The following is a 19,114-nucleotide window of genomic DNA, read 5'->3' on the forward strand; positions in this document are numbered from 1 at the left end:
GTCCATTGACACAATGCCCCCTACCTCCCATTTAGAGTCAATTCCTTGTATAATGTCCTTTCTTAATAGTCTTAAGTAAACCTTGACCAGTCAAGTATATGTACTGTGGTTCAAATGTTTTGTATTGAGTAAAGGCTGATTCATTTAGTTTTTAAGGCCATTTTAGTAAGTGAAAATTGGTATACTGATATAGGGAAACTGGTATAAGTGGTCCTTACTGTTTGCCAGAGTCAGCAGCCTACCAAAGTGAATGCAAGCTTATATTTTGGTAATACATATCAATAGACCGTAATTACCTGATAGACACCCCATGTTCTCTGTTTATAATAACATCTAACCAGAATGTGTGGTTTTGATTTGACTTTTTTCTATTTAATTGTTCCCTTTCACTATGAGTGATAGCTCTCTAGTATTGTATCTATGCCTCTTGGAGGTACAGCTCTGGAATAAGAGAGAGGGATTAAGTCTAAATGGGTAAAGTGTTGTGGTGAATCAAGAACAGTCAACATCAAGAAGACTATAGGGGGAAATGAAAACCGTTTCAGTCCTTGAACAAAGTGGAGCCTTTCTCTTGGTGGTGCATGCATGCATCTTTGCCAGGACCTCCCTTGGGGTTAAAAGACAAGCATTTACATTTGTTGAGCCTATGACTTGCTCAAAGGAAAGAAGAGAATGAATGGTGTCAGTGCCAGTTTTTTTAAAATTTATTATTTTATTTTGAGACTCTCAATATTAATCTGATTTATTACCTTGAACCTTAAGCAAGAGGAACCACATTAAAATATTATCAGTTGTTTATTATAATTGCCTTTTTCAAATGTAAAATGTTTCTTGTAACACAGATAACAGTCCACATTGCCTATTAAATGTTTACAGTAGGTTACTAGGTGCAAAGGTGTGGTTGGTTCCAAAATCGGTTTTGTGACATTTTTGTCCCAGTAGGCTACAATTAGCAACAGTATGGTAACTATGGAATATCTTGCAGCACTAAGAACAAGATAGGTGGTGTGGATTGTTGGACCTCTTGGTAAACTGATGTTCTCGAGTTCTTTGACAAGAAACTAAGGTGCAAGACTGCACCCTGCAACAATCTCAAAGGCATGATGTAAGATGGTCGACAGAATTTCTAACAAGCTCCTCCCACGACATCGGCAGCCATTTTAAGGTACGTTCCTTAGATACCATGCGCAAAAAAGCTTCCACACATTGGACTTTGAAATGGAGGCCCCGTAGAATTGGAGGCGGGTCTTTCTCTCCATTCGCCGCCTTCTCATAGGTTCCAGTGGTCGAGTGTCACGAAAGAGCCTGGGTTGAGCCACATTGTTTGGTGAACGTGCTTCGAGTTGTGCTAACATCAAACACCTTTAATGATTGATTTTGTTTTAAATAATGAATAGTGTTACAAGTATCTTTAACTTGCATTGAAAGTTTTGGAATATCTTACGTGCGCATTGCGCATCGGGAAGGTGCACAGTCTTACAAAGGAAAACGACAGCAGCAGGACGCCGAGCACGACGGTGAGTAGGAGCAGTCCTAAGGGGAAATGAGCTCATAGGGAGAAGCTTATACCGCTTTGCTGCGTAATTAAACTGGGTGATATAACACTGAGTGTCTAATGCACTAGTTAAGATTTAAAACTAAAATTAGGATGTTGTTTCTCGGATCGCGAGATCTTGTTTGTGTGATCGGACTCCTGGTTTCAAGCATGCAGCCCATTTTGTTTTGTGACGCTGGACTTCCATGTTCCTAGCCTGCCAGCCAGCTTAGCTTCGTGCGTTTCTCTTTCAGATTGCTCTGTTAGCATTATGTAAACAACCAAATAACAATTGAAATGGAACCATTAACGTTTTAAGCATTAACACGGGTGTATTTACATAACGTTACTGTTACTTGACACTTATGATCATTTACTGACTAGTCGTAGATTTTCGTCTTCGTGACCCTTGCATCACTTTAAAACGGTCACCGGGTTGTCACTGTACAACTATCAGGAGGGACTCCGTCTCCATCGTTTATTGTTGAAGGTTACCATGGTAAACCTATTACATGTATTTTTTCACGTTTAAATAATAGCTTTGTTTATAGTTTAAATAATTAGAATCTAGTATGTTTAAGATGTCCATGATAGTAAACAGATTTTGTTGTATAGTTGTTTTATTTATCTTGATACTTAGACAAGACAAGTTTTTCCCCATAGAAATAAATGCTTGACGTTAGCCTTTTTTTTTCAGAGTGGATGACCAAGGACAGAACAGTGATAACAGGACTGAGTTTGCTTTTGGAATGTGTACTGGCATATTAGGGTGAGTAGACTTTACTAATTTTGTTTGATGTTTTCAATTCTTCACATGCTCTAGCTCATAGAATTTATGGGTGTTTAGTTGCTTTCTTAGACCGATAAAGATTAATTCCCTTGATGGGAATGAGAGGAATTATTTATTGCACATTGTCAATGAACCTTCCTCATTTATTTGATAAAATAATAGCCATGTGCAGCCATTTGTTTACATGCCAAGACAACATGGGTTGTTTATAATAGCATAGTCTATATGTTAATATAGATAGATATGCTAATACTAGGCTTTGTTTGCATGGCAACAGCACTGTGCAGCTTAATTTATTTACACTGTTGAATACTAATTAGTTCTCACATTTAGTTTACACATTTAGTAGTCGCTTTACAGATCATATATATATTTTGCTATTATATCAAACCTACAGTCGTAGTAAGAATACTAAAGCAGTTGTAAACGTGTTAAAAAAATAGCCTTTCCTTCACTGCAATTTTAAGTGCATCAGTAAACTTTTCCTCATTAGCAAAAAATATTAACCTCTAAATGAAAAGAACATTAGATGAATATTCTAGTATTCATACCAGTAACCTAATAAATAGGCCTACTGATTTATTTTACATTGGGCGGGTTTTGACAAACTGGTGGGTGCAACAAATGTACCTTGATCAGACATCGACACTGACATTAGTAAATGATGCATGTAGTCTTGAAATCTGATCACAAAAATGTACCTCCAATAACTATTTATTCTCAAACCTGTCCTGGGAACCCCCACCACTGTACATTTTGGAAGTCTCCTTCAAACACCTGATTCGACTCATCGGCTCATTGGACGAGACTGCAAGACTTGAATCGGGTGTGACAGATGAGAGAGACATCCAAGATGTGTAATGGTGAGTGACCCACTAGGTTTGAGAAGCACTCCTTTAGATGAGAGGGGGTAGCTAAGAATATTGTTGAAAGTTGCTTATCACTTTGCAATAAGGTTCAAAACATTAACATTAGATAAAACATTAGGCATCATGATGAACACATTACATATTACTATAAACATTTTACAGCATTAATTGTTATAGGCTAATGTATTAAATAATGCTTGTTCACAATACATTAATGTTATTTTATACAATTTGAAATTGTAATGTATTAATACAATAATTAATCTAGTAAAAGTATTGTATATTATTTTATGCAATAACTAATGTGAACAAATTGAACCTTTATTATAAACTGTCAAATCATTCTTGGCTGCACATTTTATAAGCAATCATATATTTGAATATGATTGTAAAATAGCTGAATTCAAAGATTTAAATGAATCCTTGAAGGAGTCCTTCTGGGGATTTATGTTGATCTGTAGGTGCTACATACAGCCATGAATAGCAAAAGGTTTGGCAAACTTTTACACTTTACTGTTGTTAGTTCTTCTGGTGTATATCTTTCGATCTCATTACCTTACTCTAATTGGGCCAAGTTTCTGAACGTAAATTTAGTTTCATCCTACCAGAGTCATTTCTTTAATGGGCCCTGTTTTGTGCATGGGAGTTTTATCATGTTGTTATACAGCACAAGATGGCCCACCCTAAGCTTTTTTAACATAGTTGAAAGCACACCTTCCATGGAATTCTAAGTGAATCTACTATGTAATTGTATGCAACAGTATTAAGATTTGTCTTCCTAGAGTTTTTTGGAATAACCAAACCTGTTAAGTAGAAGGGGCTGTCCACATACCTTTGGCCATAATGTTTATCTTTAGCCATAATATTTAGGGCATCTCTGCTGTCTAGTGTCCCGAGCATGGGTCATGGCATTGAAAATTGCATTTTCAACCATAAACAACAGTCTATTGTTTTAAGGCAGAGATCCCACCCAATAATATCCATTAAATAATCTTCCATGTTAGGTTACTTTGTTTACCGTGCTCTGCTAAAACTTTTGTGTATAGAACTGGCACATGGTGGTTATACCTGTGAGCATCCTTCTCAAACTTGGGAATATCAAATGGGGCACCTTACGGTCCCATGAACTGGTGCACACGCTGCAGTGATCGCAAGTCCACAAGATTGTAAACGCATCTCATTGTTTGGGACAGATCACAGGTGTTTTCCACAGGCCTTGCTAAAGCCACGTTAACTTTCATTATTGTGTTTAGTTTCCCTTGGCTGCGAAGACTAAGACCCAATCCCAATTCTACCCCTTAGCCCTTCCCCTTACCCCTACCCCTCTGTTTCGCGCGTTCACGTCAAGGGTTAGGGTTGTCTCAATTCTCTTTTGGTTGAAGGGGTAGGGGAAGGGCCAGACAGCCCTTCAAATTAAGATTTTTCGGGACCACACTTCAAACGAAGGGGTATGAATTATCTCGGCGTAAACTGGCTTCAGCGGCAACATGGCTGCCCGAGCGAACAAAAAGACACAATGTAAGCATTTTTGGCATTAATAAAGATTTTAACGAAAAGTAATAATTGGTTTTGTTACATTCAATCGTGAGTTCATATTTATGGTCATGTTCCTCAAAGAAATGTTTGCAAAAAACATTTTCATGTCTGATCAGGGCGATAACCACCATAGACATTGAGGGGGGCTAGTCCCCCAAATAATTTTATAATTAGCACTTTAAGCTTCAGGCGCATGTCCAAACGATCAAATACACAGAAAAATGGCCGGCTTGGAGAGTATTTACTTAAACACAATTTATGTCTTAAGTGGAGGAGAACAGTTGGGAGAAAATCCGATGTGTGTCAATATATTGTCTTAAAGTGACAAACTGGCACTTGGGCCATCAAAATGCAAATCTGCTCTTAATCTGAATAACATTATAGCTTTAATAAGCATTAATCCATCAATGCATACAATGAAAACTATGCAGTGTTCATTTACATTTGATTACTTTTAGATTTCTTTTGTAGGCTATTACTTGCCTGAACAGTAATGTTAGTAGAATTTCATGGAAGAATTGAAGGTCCGCCTTCCGAAAAACAAAATGTGTTGTGATTGGTTAGCTGTCACAGTGCGTTGTGATTGGCGAACAGCTTAGACGGTGTTTCAGTACTGCCACGCCCCTTGCTCCGTCTTTCAACAAAAGCTTTTGGCAAATCAGGCACTACTCGCTCGTGTTGTGGAAGCTGTCCTCAGTAAAATGTGCAGCACACAATAGCAAATTGGGGTTATAATGCTCAGGAACAGAGTTAAAAAATAAATTGCAACCACTGTTTCCTGACATCATCCGCTTTCGGAAGCCCAAACAAAGATGTTTGGGCACGGAGGTGAAAATAACAGCGTTTCATACGGTCGCACACCGGATGAGAAGCGCAGCGTCGCGCCACATCTTTAAAATTCAAATACATTTTCTATGAGTGTAGGCACACCGGCGGCATTTGTCCGCAGCGCCCAGTTACGTCATGTTATACTTGTAAGAATTGTTCTAGACCAGCGGTTCTCAATTCCAGTCCTCGCGTACCCCCGCTCTGCATGATTTGCACGTCTCTCTTTAACATACCTGATTCAGATCATCTCGTTAGAAGTGAGCTCCGTGCATGAACCGTGTTCCACAAAAGTATGAAGCAATAAGAGAAACATACAAAAAGTGCAGAGCGGGGGTACGCGAGGACTGGAATTGAGAACCGCTGTTCTAGACATGCCAAAAATTTGACGCTACAGCACAGCAGCTCTTCTTCGTTTTCTCTGATGCATTAACTCTGCAGCAGCTCTTCTTTGTTTTCTCTGATGCACTAACTCTGCAGCAGCACTTTTTCGTCGTGTCGTCTGAGGACTCACTCAACCAAGTGTTCTAACCACAACCTCGCCCTTCCCCACCCCCCAACCATTTGAATTTCTGTAGGTGGGAATTATTTGTAATGATAATCACCATGATGACCACCACTAGTCTAGCCCAGGAGTACCCAACCCTTTATTTTGAATTTCACTCCAGCCTTGGTCAAGTGCATCATAACCAACTACTCAAGGTGTTCAGGGTGTGTGATTTAAAATGTTTTACACCCAACAACCTTGCAGCTGATTACATTCGTCAACTCAATCATGCATTCAAATGTCAAGAAAAGAGAAGGCGCTATGGATTCAGTATAGAAAAATCATGGATGGATCTGATCGTGATAAACATGAAATCTATCAGGCTGTGCTACCAGCACAGGTGTTGGAGCAGGGTTGAACTTGAAACTGAAGTCTGCAGTAAAGTAGTAGGAGCAGGGTTGGCCTCCAGGAGCAGGGTTGGCTACCCCTGGTCTAAACTGTTTCTCTCATGTAAACATCTTTTATGTATAAGTCTTTTTTGTAATTCGTAAAAAATCAATGTTCTCATCTGTTTATTGATGTAGAATTTAAATCATTGTCTGAAATTTGCAGTTATTTATCAAACATCTTGCCGTCAATGCTTTGTGTTGCATGTAATTGTGTTTACATGGCACCCAGTCCACTTTAATTGTATCCAGAGGCAAATTGTTTAAAAGTACATGCATTACCAAGAAGGCCAAGTTTACAAGAATGGGAAGCTTAGCAGAATAGCGAAGGCATGAATGTTTTTTTGTGTGTGTGTGTTTACTCTCTTCTGGTAAGCGGTGTTACCCAAATGTTTTAGAACCAGTTTTTGTTTTTTACTGTATCTGCTCCCATCAGTTTGTGGTCTGTGCATGTCCCAAATTCCATGCCCTATATGCAGTCATAAGTAAAAACCATTGCAAGCTGCCGTCTGTAAGTTAAAGGCTGGAATGCACTACAAAACTTTTGCACAGGTATTTGCCCCTTTTTGCAGTCTGGGTGAGTCCACGGTAGTTGCTGAAAGCCAGAACTATTCTGTTGATATTTTATTATAATTTTTTTAACAAGGTACCTTTTACATTATGGACAACTCTGCTTGTGGAGGGTAACTGTCTCTAAGATTTTAGTTCCAACCCTAATATAAAACACGTTGGAACTAAAATCTGGAAAAATGCCCAACCCCGCCTTTGTTTCTTAAGCCGGGCACACACCGCACAATTTTTAAAGCCATCAGATTGCTAGTCATTTCACACTGCACAACTGTCTGGGGTACCATCTAGTTGCTTTTGTGTGCACACTACTCTATAGATCGACAACAGGGGGTCACACATTACACAACCTTTCAATAGGAAGACTGACCGACAACTGTCTAGCCTACAAACTACATTTCACAACCAAACACATGCGAGACGTGATACAGGAAAAAACGTAAGGTCATGCGTCAGAGAAGAGTTCTTGTGCGAGACTAGATTTCTTTCTGTTAGAAATTGTAGCCCACAGGATGCTTGCGATACAAGTTGTCTTTATGCTGGTTTGCAGCGCAAAAGAAAAGAATATGAAGGAAAAATGGTTGCTTGCAGAAGCCATGCGTGCTGATGTTTTGTTGCAGGTCTGTGACTCCACCCCTTGAACTTTCCCTTGCTCTCTCATTGGCTGTAGGTTGTCACCAATGTCATTTTCAGTCAAAACACATTTCATGTTGCAGGACCGGTCCAGATATTTAGCAAGCTTCCTATTGAAAGGTTGTGTAATGTGTGACCCCCTGTTGTCGATCCATTGAGTAATGTGCACACACAAGCAACTAGATGGTACCCCAGACAAGCAACTCAGCTCCTGTTGGGCCATTTTTCCAGATTTTAGTTCCAACGTGTTTTATTAGGGTTGGAACTAAAATCTTAGCGACAGTTACCCTCCACAAGCAGAGTTGTCCATTATGTAAAAGGTACCTTGGTAAAAAAAATTAAAACTTCAGCCACTCCCAGATATCCTTTGGAAGAGCAGAGCTGCAGGTGCTACTTTGCTACTCCACATCCAGGAATGGCACAATGTATTGTGGACTATATCTCTTGGGCTTCGGCGACTCATCAGCGCTTCTCTCAGATCTCGTCTTTAACACGCACTACGCAATTGTGGCGCACGTGAACAAGCACTGATTTGCCTCCGATTTTGGACATTTGTCAGCGATTGAAAATCAGGGCTAAAATCATGAATTGTGTGCCTGGCATTAGTCCCTCAGTGTTATCCAGCTTCATTTGAACTTCAAGATATTTTGCCCTATGCTCAGGTCTTGTCCGAATTACGGAACGTACCCTATGGACTTAATTTAAGCTGTGTGGTTTGGCTAGTTGGGCCATTTTGATTCAGGTTATTTTTTTAGAGCCCGACCGATATGGGTTTTTTGGGGCCGATACCGATATTAGGGTGTAATCGGAGATATCGATATACCTGCCCGTATTCTTTGTGTATATTATAGTACAGTACCAGTCAAACGTTTGGACACTTCCCCATTCGTGTGTCCAAACATTTGACTGGTACTATATATAGAATAGAATACAGTATACATAAACCGAGTATATAAAGACATTTTTTGCAATGATCACTCAAATGTGGTGATCAAACACTTATAATGACCTGACAAAGATATGGATGGATGGAGGCAGGGCATTTAACAATAAACTTTATTATCCAAAATGAGTCTGACATCAGTGCACTGAACAGTAAAGTTGAAGTTTATTCAACTTTAATTCAATTCCATTCAACTTTATTCCGTTGAAGTTTATTTCACTATGGAACATTCATTCAGGGATTTGTGCTATTGTCTTCACACACACTGGGGCGTGAATTTAACCACCCGTAACTCCTGAACCCCGGGGGCTATTGACGCGGGGGTGGTCTCATTCGAAAGAGGGCCTCAAGACATACACTCGATTTGCGTTCGAGAGGGTTCCTTGAGCTGAAGAGATCCCCCGAATTTGGCAATAAACTTTATTATCCAAAATGAGTCTGACATCAGTGCACTGAACAGTAAAGTTGAAGTTTATTCAACTTTAATTCAATTCCATTCAACTTTATTCCGTTGAAGTTTATTTCACTATGGAACATTCATTCAGGGATTTGTGCTATTGTCTTCACACACACTGGGGCGTGAATTTAACCACCCGTAACTCCTGAACCCCGGGGGCTATTGACGCGGGGGTGGTCTCATTCGAAAGAGGGCCTCAAGACATACACTCGATTCGCAGTCGATAGGGTTCCTCGAGCTGATGGGATCCCCCGAGTTTGGTGTGGGTTCGCCGCACCTTTAAGGCGATATGGCTGTTCAAAGTTTCAATGGTTTTCCATAGATTTAAGCTTTAAAGCGTTTCATCCAGGTCACCAATAGCAAACAATGGAGCACGCTCTGCTGGACAAACTAAGTAATTACATAATTGCAAGCATTTTATCTGCGTTATATGTTCTGTAAAAAAAATTCATATCGGCGGCATATTAGCCGATACCGATATATCGGCGACAGGCTCATATAGGCCAATAATATAGACTAAATGATATATCGGTCGGGCTCTAGTTATTTTGGATTGGGGCTGTTTATAGGGCTCAGGCTAACTACTGCAGGTCGAGTGACTTGAGTGTTGGGCTTTACTGAATAATAAGGATGGGAATGGTAAAAGAATAAGGTAGGTCTGGATGACAACCAGAATTACTGTTAAACTCTGGTCACTGCCGATATTCAAAGATTAGCCTTTGTTTACAAACAAGAAGAGTGACGGGAGAGGATGTGGAAGGCATTGGGACTAGAGGTAGGTGATGTATGATAACAATGCCGTGCATGATGCAATGTTCTGCAAATCACTTGCAAGCTCTGTTCGGAAACAACACTCTAGGAATAATGGTAGAAATGATAATGAGTAGAAATTTCAGGGTAGGTTGAAACTCTGCAGGAAGTTGGCCCTTCAGGAGCAGGATTAGACACCCCCTACCCTTGTCTAATATAAATTAAATCTGTGACTCCCAGGATGTGCTGTGTCAGAGGAGGTTTTGCAAGCATCATTTCTGGTTTCAGGGTGTAAATGCTATTTATTTAGTATTTGGCAGAGTGGATCGTGTTGCATTCTGAAAAATACAGAGATGCATATTGTTCTACAACCAGGATTAATGCAACATTTGATGGACTACCTTATCTCTCACCCTGGTTGTTGGGTATCTTATAGTGTTTAAGCCTAATAGAATATTTCCTACTTCCCTGTTTATTGTTATTAGTTTGATACTGTCTAGTTTTGTTGTGAGTTGACGTTTTTGAAAACCTTTCTCAGTGAGGGCACTATCCTGACCCTGACTGGCTTCTGAATCCTGAGCCCCTTGAAGGTGCCAAGCTGATTTTCCTGGCAAAAGCAACAATTTCTTCCATGGAAATGCACAGAATGGTTCTTGATTGGGCTGTGGCATCATGGCAGTAGAACAGGGGTGAAATCTTCCCAGATCTTAAATTTTATGCATTTAACACCAGAGCTACTAAGAGCAGTATGCTATAACTTTTGTATAAATGTATTTGTGGTTGATGAAGAAAATCTACTATAGAATTTTTATTTGTTTTAAAGGAAGGTACACTGTAAGGGTGTTCAAATACAATTTAAGATGGTGTAGTCACACAAATTTCTTCACAAAGTGGGGAGAGGTCAGTATAGATAATGTCATTTATCTGAGCTCTAGCACAGCACAGTACCAAACATGCCATTGGCCATATGATTTGGGATACATGGGTCATATCAGATGTTTCAGGAATATATATATTAAATGAGACCAATCAGGTATGTTTTAATGAACTATAAACAACTTTGTGACTGTGAAAATGGGCACTGTACAGGCTGTACTGGTGAAGTAAGCTATTACAATTTGTCGTTCTGCATCAAAGAAATGTGAGAAATTACTATTTTAAAGTATTTAAAAAGGTTTCTCTTTTTACAAAAATATAATATAACCTGCTACACACAACTGCTTACTTTCCCAAGAAGGTAGCTGGATGGCAATTACCAACCTGCCCTTCTAAAGCCACATTTTCTTGCAGTTTAATCAACTCCATTGTAATCATACAGCATTTACCCATCTGAACAAATGTTTTTCTTCGTGAAAACTTGGTAATATTTGTGACCAAGAATGAGTTCTTTATGATCAGCAGCAGTTGTCGTCTGAACAAAATCATAAAAGTAAGTCGTGAAGTTAACAATCGGCTTCTGTATGAAATTAGTATGGCAAGTAATATCTTTCTGTCCCTGGGTTTGCTCCAAAAGGTTGAAGAAAGCCTGGCTCCAGAATCAAATCAACAAGGATATTTTTTTAATTAGTGAGGGTGCTCTAGCTCTATGCACATCTGTTTTGTCGTGATATGTCCATTGCTGTGGTTATCACTACATCAGTCATTGCAATTTTGAGAGTGAATCCAGCATTTATAATCCGTAAAAACTGTCACTAATCATGGTTCATCTTGATCTCACAAAATCTTGTTATACTCAATCAAGCTCTCTACACAATGAATCTCTTATTTACATTGTCTACACTTTATTCTGTGAGCACATATGTCTGTGATTATCTACATTGCTTAACGCTGCAAAATCACATTGTAAATAGAAACCTTTGACGCTCTCCAGAGCACCAATACAAATATGCACCAAATCGTTTGCCAAACTGTTTTGCCAATATGCTAGTATTACAACTTCAACTGAGGGTGCTCTTGCTTTCATTTGAAGGTGCCTAGCACCCTCTACAACCCATATAGATCCAAGCCTGGGAAGTGGAGAAGTTGAAGATCACCTTGGCGATTAGTCTTGAAATTTCCTCCTGAAATCTCGGACTGCTGAAAAATGCTGCAAATCACATACTAATGAGCTGTTTGAAATTACCTCACATTTTTTCCTCTGATAGGGAAGCTTTGATCTCATTTCAAATGGCCCAAAAGCACTCCATTAACCTTGAGCCAAACCTTGAACCATCTCACACTGTTGTGCAGTAAGTTCTTCGTAGCTGGCATTGACCTCTGTGAGAGCCTCTTAGTAGACATTGCTGTAGGGATGATGATGCTCTTTATCAGTTTACATTTTTGTTGTCATGACCTAGGCTTGCCGCAATAGACTGTGCTGACGGTGATATCGGTGTTAAGCCGCGACACCGGTTATGTCACTTGCCCACCGACCCCCACCGTAGTTTAGATTTTTTTTATAGTAATAAAAATCATTTAGTTCAGTAAAAGACCAGACACTACAATTAAAAACTGAACGCAGCTGCTCAATATACCGTGCCGAATGACAGTCGCATCACAGATCAGATTTCAATTATCCAGTGAGGAGAGTGAGTCGAGCTGACGGACAAGACGATGGCAGATGATTTAGTTTCGAAACGAGATGCAAAAGTGCCTGTTTGGCAATATTTAGGATTTTGAAAAGCCTGTTGACTTTTGCCGTTTATCTAAGGTGATTTTGGAAGTTTTTTTTTTTTTTTTTAACATTCGTTTCTTATTTAATTGGTGTTCCACATTGTTTGCTGATTTTCTTTATTTAAACTATAATTTTTTTTTTTTTACATCAAGGTGTATGCCGTGCCTCCAAGCTTTCTTACTAATTTTGCTAATAAGCGTTCTACATTTCTTATTTGTTTATATTATACATGTTTACTTAGCCTATTTCCAGTTTTGTATACCTATTTAAACGAAGTTATTTGTTATTTTATATTAGGCATAGCCTGCCCTATAGCATGGTGTATTTTTATTTGTTTTGTTAATAAACGTTATGTTTTATATATAGGCTAAAGTGAGTTTGACGTTGTATTTTGTTGTTGCATTCAAGCAATTGAGGCGAACTGCCGCTAATTCGAAAGTGAAGGTAAAATGCGCACGGCGCTTTTAAGCAATTTGAAAGCGAGGAAAAGAGGGGAAATTCAAACGAGCAATTGCTTTACGCCGAATTGCCGCTATTTGAAAGTGAAAGTAAAATGCGCATGCAGCTTTTACAAGCTATTTAAAAGCGAAGGAAAGCGAGGAAAAGAGGGGAAATTCAAACGAGCAATTGCTTTACGCCGAATTGCCGCTATTTGAAAGTGAAAGTAAAATGCGCATGCAGCTTTTACAAGCTATTTAAAAGCGAAGGAAAGCGAGGAAAAGAGGGGAAATTCAAACGAGCAATTGCTTTACGCCGAATTGCCGCTATTTGAAAGTGAAAGTAAAATGCGCATGCAGCTTTTACAAGCTATTTAAAAGCGAAGGAAAGCGAGGAAAAGAGGGTGAAAAGAGGTGATACCGGTATTACCGGTGTTGTCACACGTCGATTAACCGGTGGGAAAATGTCCTCACCGTCACAACCCTAGCCATGACATCAGCATACACTTCTCCCAGATTAGCACAGAGGACGGACTGGTGGAAGGTGCAGTGGTAAGATAATAGGTCAGTTTGGTTCTCTTTCCAATGCACAGCCAGTCCTCTTTCTATTATGGATGGATCTTCATCTATGGTGAAGACCACTGATTTCAAATCTATTCCTCTTTTTGCCAGTTTCCCCTTGATGGCCTCATGGATGTCCTCTCCTGTGAGCGTGTGTGTTTGTGTGCTTCAAGAGTTGTTAAACCCAGTAGGTCTTCACTGTATTAGTTCTTTGTTTCATCATCAGATGAAAAGAAATACATGATGAGGCCATTCAGAATGCAGAAGAAAGAACTTCACACATGCACTTGTGAACCTCTCTTATTGGGCTTTGAGCTGATTTATTTTTCTCATTCTCAGCTCTGCATTTTCAGGATACGTTTCCTTAATGACTGTTTCGTGTCATAGTGGGGCTTCACATTGGCGTCTTTTACCCTCACAGATATTATATATATTGGTGCAACTAGAAACGTGGATCTCTTCACAAGACTAATTTTGCTAGACAGCTGGATAGGATGGAGAGCTCTTCATGAGATCCATTTGCATAAACTTATGCTATTGAGTGGGATGTGATTTCTTCACTGCTAGAGAGTGAGAAGCTGCACTGGGCCATTACTGTTTTAAAACACAGGGCCTCGCTCCTGGCCTGCGTGTGTCATTTGTCAAATTTTTATTACTGTTTTTCCACCCATTTTGTCCTTTTGAAAGACTAAAATAGTCATAGCTGATAGACGTATAAGACTCTGTGTATAAGAATGAGTAAAGCTGTTTGATTTTAGGATGACAAAGTTTTAAAAGTTAAACTTTTAGGCTGGTCTGCCTCAGTGGTCCAACTTCGCACAAGGCCTCACACCCACCTTGCGACAGCCCTGCTGGTAGTGGTTGGACTTTCTTATCTAAGATGACCTAAAACAAAGTAAAGAACAGAGTCTTTGTATTAGTTAATGTTGTTAAAACAAGCCCATACTCATCTCCAGCTATTCAACAGTTCAACAGTCCGTGCGTGCATTGGGCAAAAATCCGCTGTGCGTGATGCAGAGAGCGCAACCATAATGTAGAGACCGAAATGACATGCCATCGTGTAAATAAGATAAATAACAAGGCTATTACATTTCGCATCCATCCAAAATAAAAAAAAAAGTGCCTCACATGGCTCCGGGGCATGAACAAAGTCTTCCTGTTGCGAGTCGATGCGTTTTTGTAAGAAAAATAATCATATTTAAAACATAATAATCAATGTAATCTAGCTTGCGCTCACTGTTGTACACGGAAGCAGCTCCGGGCTGATGTAAGATGTCGCTCTATTCTGTTCGCTCTAACTGATTTGCTGAAATTAAAACGGGGACAATAATAGGTGAGCCCCAGCCAATGAGATTGCCATTTGTGCATTAGTTCCGCCCACTACCGGAGAATCCAGCAGTATCTTATAGTTGTTCTTAAAAGCTGAAGAATTCCAAATGAACTCTGTAATTTGACAGGAAAATAAAAAACAGAAAATCGTTTACATGTTGCAATTCTGCATGGTATGTAAGACTCTCTCGCTCTCTTTGCATGTGTGTGTGAGAAACCGTGCTCTCAGCAAAGCGACGGCGAGTCGTGCTCTGTCACACTTGAGTTTACGGTACGTCAAAGACAGGTACGCTGTGCATCCATTGATATTAATTGAAAAATAGCCAGGGATGCAAACTCACCTTGGGTGAAATAGGTGACAAATACGCAATCTAGCTTACTGGCCAATGGCTAATTTTAGACATTTAGTCACCCAGAATTAATATTTAGTTGATTATGCGAGTGATTTACTCGCATTGTAGATGGTTGAAGGTAAATCTGATGTAACCTGGACATATGTTTTAAATCATTTTCTAGCTGAATGATAAACCCCTGATCATACCAGTTTGGTTCACCAACCCTCTACAATGCGAGTAAATTTCCCACTAGGCGACTAAAAATGTCTTTAGCCAGTGGCTAGTAAATTTTCCAATTTTAGTTTGATGCAAAGAATAAATTAACCGCAGATATAATTTCAATGCCTGCTCAGTCCGCATTAAACACCGTCACTTAGCTGACAGCGCCCTCTGTCGCTTTCTGTCACACGCACACTCAACGTGAGAGAAAGAGATGCTGCATAAAGAGAATTAACGCATTAGATTGAAATGGTGTTCTTTCTTTACTGTACTGTGAATGCAAATGGATGCAAAAAAGCGAAAATTCCAGTCTGAACAGAAAATGCTTGATAATTTTGTTTTCAATTGCAAAGAAAATTAAAGAGTCCAGTTATGTGCAGACATGAGATGATATGCAAGTAGTGCAGTAGAAAACCTAGCTTAGCCGGTAAAACGGACTTTGTATCAGGATCGTGCAGTTTCAAACGTGAAAATCTCACAGCGCGCTCAAACATCAAACGACATGCATCTTGTCGTGATAGTGTGATGGCTTCAAGCAAAGACCCTGAGGAATCTGCGATCGCAAAAGGGTTTCAAACTCAAAATTAAAAAAATGACAGCACAGAGAAACATGAGCCTTCTGTAAAAGTTAATACAGCATATTATATCACAAATGAGGAATTGAGTTTCACTCAGATGAAGCAACTAATTATGCTGCAGAAAAAAAAATGGCCTGGACATTTCCCCAACGTATGATAATGATGTCCGGTGCGCTGAACTCATTTCAAATATTGCAGCAGATTTACAGGATATAGAAATAAAATGAAGTGAAAAAGTCCAAGTACATATCAGTCATGATCGATGGTGCAACATTCTTCTGTGAACGAAAATGAAGCGATCTGTGTCAGGTATTTACATGATGGGTTGCCAGTAAATCATCTTGTCTCTGTCACAGAGCTGTCACATGCTCTGGTGTGACTGACTGCATTCAATCCTCAATGTCAAAATTTGGATTAGATGACTGGAAGCAAAAGCTTGTTGAATTTTGTGCTGATGGTGCAAATGTGAACATAGGCCAAACAGCTGGTGGTGTTGCAAAACTGAGAGTGGATAATCCAATCTGATAGACATTCACTGTATGGCTCACAGACTGGAGCGGGCACTTCTTGGGGTTTTAAAAGATGTGAGTTTAGGGAGTCGTGTAAATGACACCTTGCACTTGATTTGGAAAATCAAAGAGCAACAGAGAACTTCAGACAGTTTGTGAAGAACTTGAATCTAGGTTCTACAAACCAAAGCCAGTAAAAGGAACACGTTGGGTGCCTCATTTAGACAGGGCACCGAAGGTCTTCCTGAGAGTAAAAGACAATCTTGTTAGCCAAGCTCGGCAGTATGAAGCTGTTGCCATTCATATGGAGAATTTGGCCCAAACCAGTCACAATGCTGACATTGCTGGTAGAGGGAAAAAGGTTTTCAATACCATGAGGGATCTGCAGTTTGTTGCATTTTGTCATTTCCTGGCTGATGTGCTGCACGAGATAAAAATATTAAGTCAGACTCTACAGAAGGCAGACCTTATCCTACCAAGTGTTGTTGCTGCAGTTGAGAGATGTTTGACCAGTCTTGACTACATGAAAACCAACCCTCTCCCATATGGTATGCTGGAAACTTTCATCACACAGTGTCTGGAAAAGCAAACTCCTGGTGCTCATATCACAACTTTAAATGGCATTGACTTGAGATGGGAAAGAGAAAGCCTGATGGACAATCTGAGAAAACAGATGGAGCATGCGTGTTCAGCCTGTGAGAAACACCTTCATGCTAAATTGGATAACCTGCTTGGAGTTAACAAAGATCAAAATGCACAAGCTATGATGTCAGCATTTGCAATATTCAACCATGACAAGTGGCCTGATGACAGAAAACAACTTGAACTATTGTTCGGCAACAAGGAGCTGAAGGTACTCACTGAATGGTTCAGAGAGAAGCTTGTTCAGTCTGGATGTCAAGTTGAAGAAATTCCTGGGGAATGGAGACGCTTGAAAAGGCGAGTGTCTAATGAACTTCATGGCAAGTTCTACTTGGGCTTGGACGCTGCTGCTGAAGCAATCCTACAGAGATGAGATGCAAAACATTCTTCATCTTGTTCAGATTCTTCTTGTTCTGCCAATCAGCTCTGCCAGCTGTGAAAGAGCCTTCAGTGCCCAAAAGAGAATAAAATCAGATGTCCGCAGCAGACTCGCATCCTCACGCCTTTCAGACCTGATCCTCATTTCAACAGAAGGCCCAGAGCTTCAGCAGTATGATCCATCATCAGCTGTGGAGAGGTTGCTGAAGTCAAGTGGCAAGAGAAAGCCATTTGCTAAGAAATAATAGATTAAATCCATATGCAACCATAAAGAATAATTCAGACAGACAAAGTATGTTTTAATTTATTTATTAACTTTTTTTTTTTTTTCAGTTGCATCATTCATGCATTTCATGTCAAAAGTCTGGCAAGTAAAATAAAAAATGTACTAGCCAATGGCGACTCAAGCTTCATTGTGTCAGTAGAGGGTTGTTCACAAAAAGAGAACCAGTCAGTCTTCTCTTTGACAATTTACAAAAACCTTAGTTGTGAACCGAAGATTTCAGTAGACCACTGGTGGCACTTCATGGCCATTTTGTTGCTACCAGTTGACCTGTTAAACCTGAAGCTCTCTCTTCACATTTTATACAGTGCCCTCCACTAAAATTGGCATGATTGGTAAATATGAACAAAGGTGGCTGTGAAAATTAATCTGCATAATTAAATTTATAATAATTAATCTTCATAATTTGATTCATAATCTTATGAAACATTGACCACAATTATTGGCACCCAATTTTTGCAACATCCTTTTCCCAAGATAACAGCTCTGAGTCTTCTCCTATAATGCCTGATGAGTTTGGAGAACACCTGACAAGAGATCAGAGACCATTCCTTCATACAGAATCTCTCCAGACCCTTCAGATTCCCAACTCCATGTTGATGCTGCTTCTCTTCAGTTCACCACACTCATTTTCTATAGGGTTCAGGTCAGGGAACTGGGACAGCCATGGCAGAAGCTCGGTGACACATTTTTGTGTTGATTTTGATGTTCGTTTTGGATCATTGTCCTGATGGAAGATCCAACCATAGCCTAGCAGAGGCATTCAGGTGTAGATTTTTTTTTATATTTTGGTATTTGATAGAATCCATGATGCCATGTATCTGAACAAGATGTCCAGGACCTCCGGCAGAAAAATATGCCCACAACATTAAAGATTCTGGAGTTTGTTTTTGGATAAGCGAGGAGGATTTTTCTTCAAACCCAAACTACAACTATAATCTCTGCAATTCTCCAGCTGTGATCCTTGGAGTCTTTGGCCACTCAAACTCTTCTCCTCACTGTGCATTTGGACGATATAGACACACGTCCTCTTCCAAGCAGATTTGTAACATCTTTAGTTAATTAGAACTTTTTAATTATTGCCCTGATGGTGGAAATGGGTATTTTCAATGCTTTAGCTATTTTCTTACATCCACTTTCTATTTTGTGAAGCTCAACAAACTATATTCTTTGGTTTTACTCCTTGTGATGGATGATTAAGGGAATTTGGCCTTTGTGTTCTTCATATTTATGATCCTGGAACAGGAAGTCATTGCTGGACAATTTCATGCTCCTAGTCACCCTGGTGTGCTAAAAAAATGGAAATATGAATATAAATATACTTCAGAGATATTTTAATCAAGAATTTCTAGG

At 39.6% G+C, this 19,114-nt stretch overlaps 1 protein-coding gene across 1 annotated transcript in view; it reads left to right on the top strand.

Moving 5' to 3' along the window:
• Positions 1-1,308: 1,308 nt before the first annotated feature.
• The window catches only part of LOC107593629 (uncharacterized), a 33,877-nt gene continuing 16,071 nt past the window's right edge, over positions 1,309-19,114 (top strand). Inside the window, exons 1-2 of the mRNA XM_016283430.1 lie at positions 1,309-1,517; positions 2,232-2,303. The gene's annotated coding sequence lies outside the window, so the exon portion shown is untranslated. The remainder of the gene's footprint in view (positions 1,518-2,231; positions 2,304-19,114) is intronic.

The sequence above is a fragment of the Sinocyclocheilus grahami genome, unplaced genomic scaffold (genome assembly GCF_001515645.1).
Source record: "Sinocyclocheilus grahami isolate Dianchi unplaced genomic scaffold, SAMN03320097.WGS_v1.1 scaffold175.1, whole genome shotgun sequence".
NCBI lineage: Eukaryota > Metazoa > Chordata > Actinopteri > Cypriniformes > Cyprinidae > Sinocyclocheilus > Sinocyclocheilus grahami.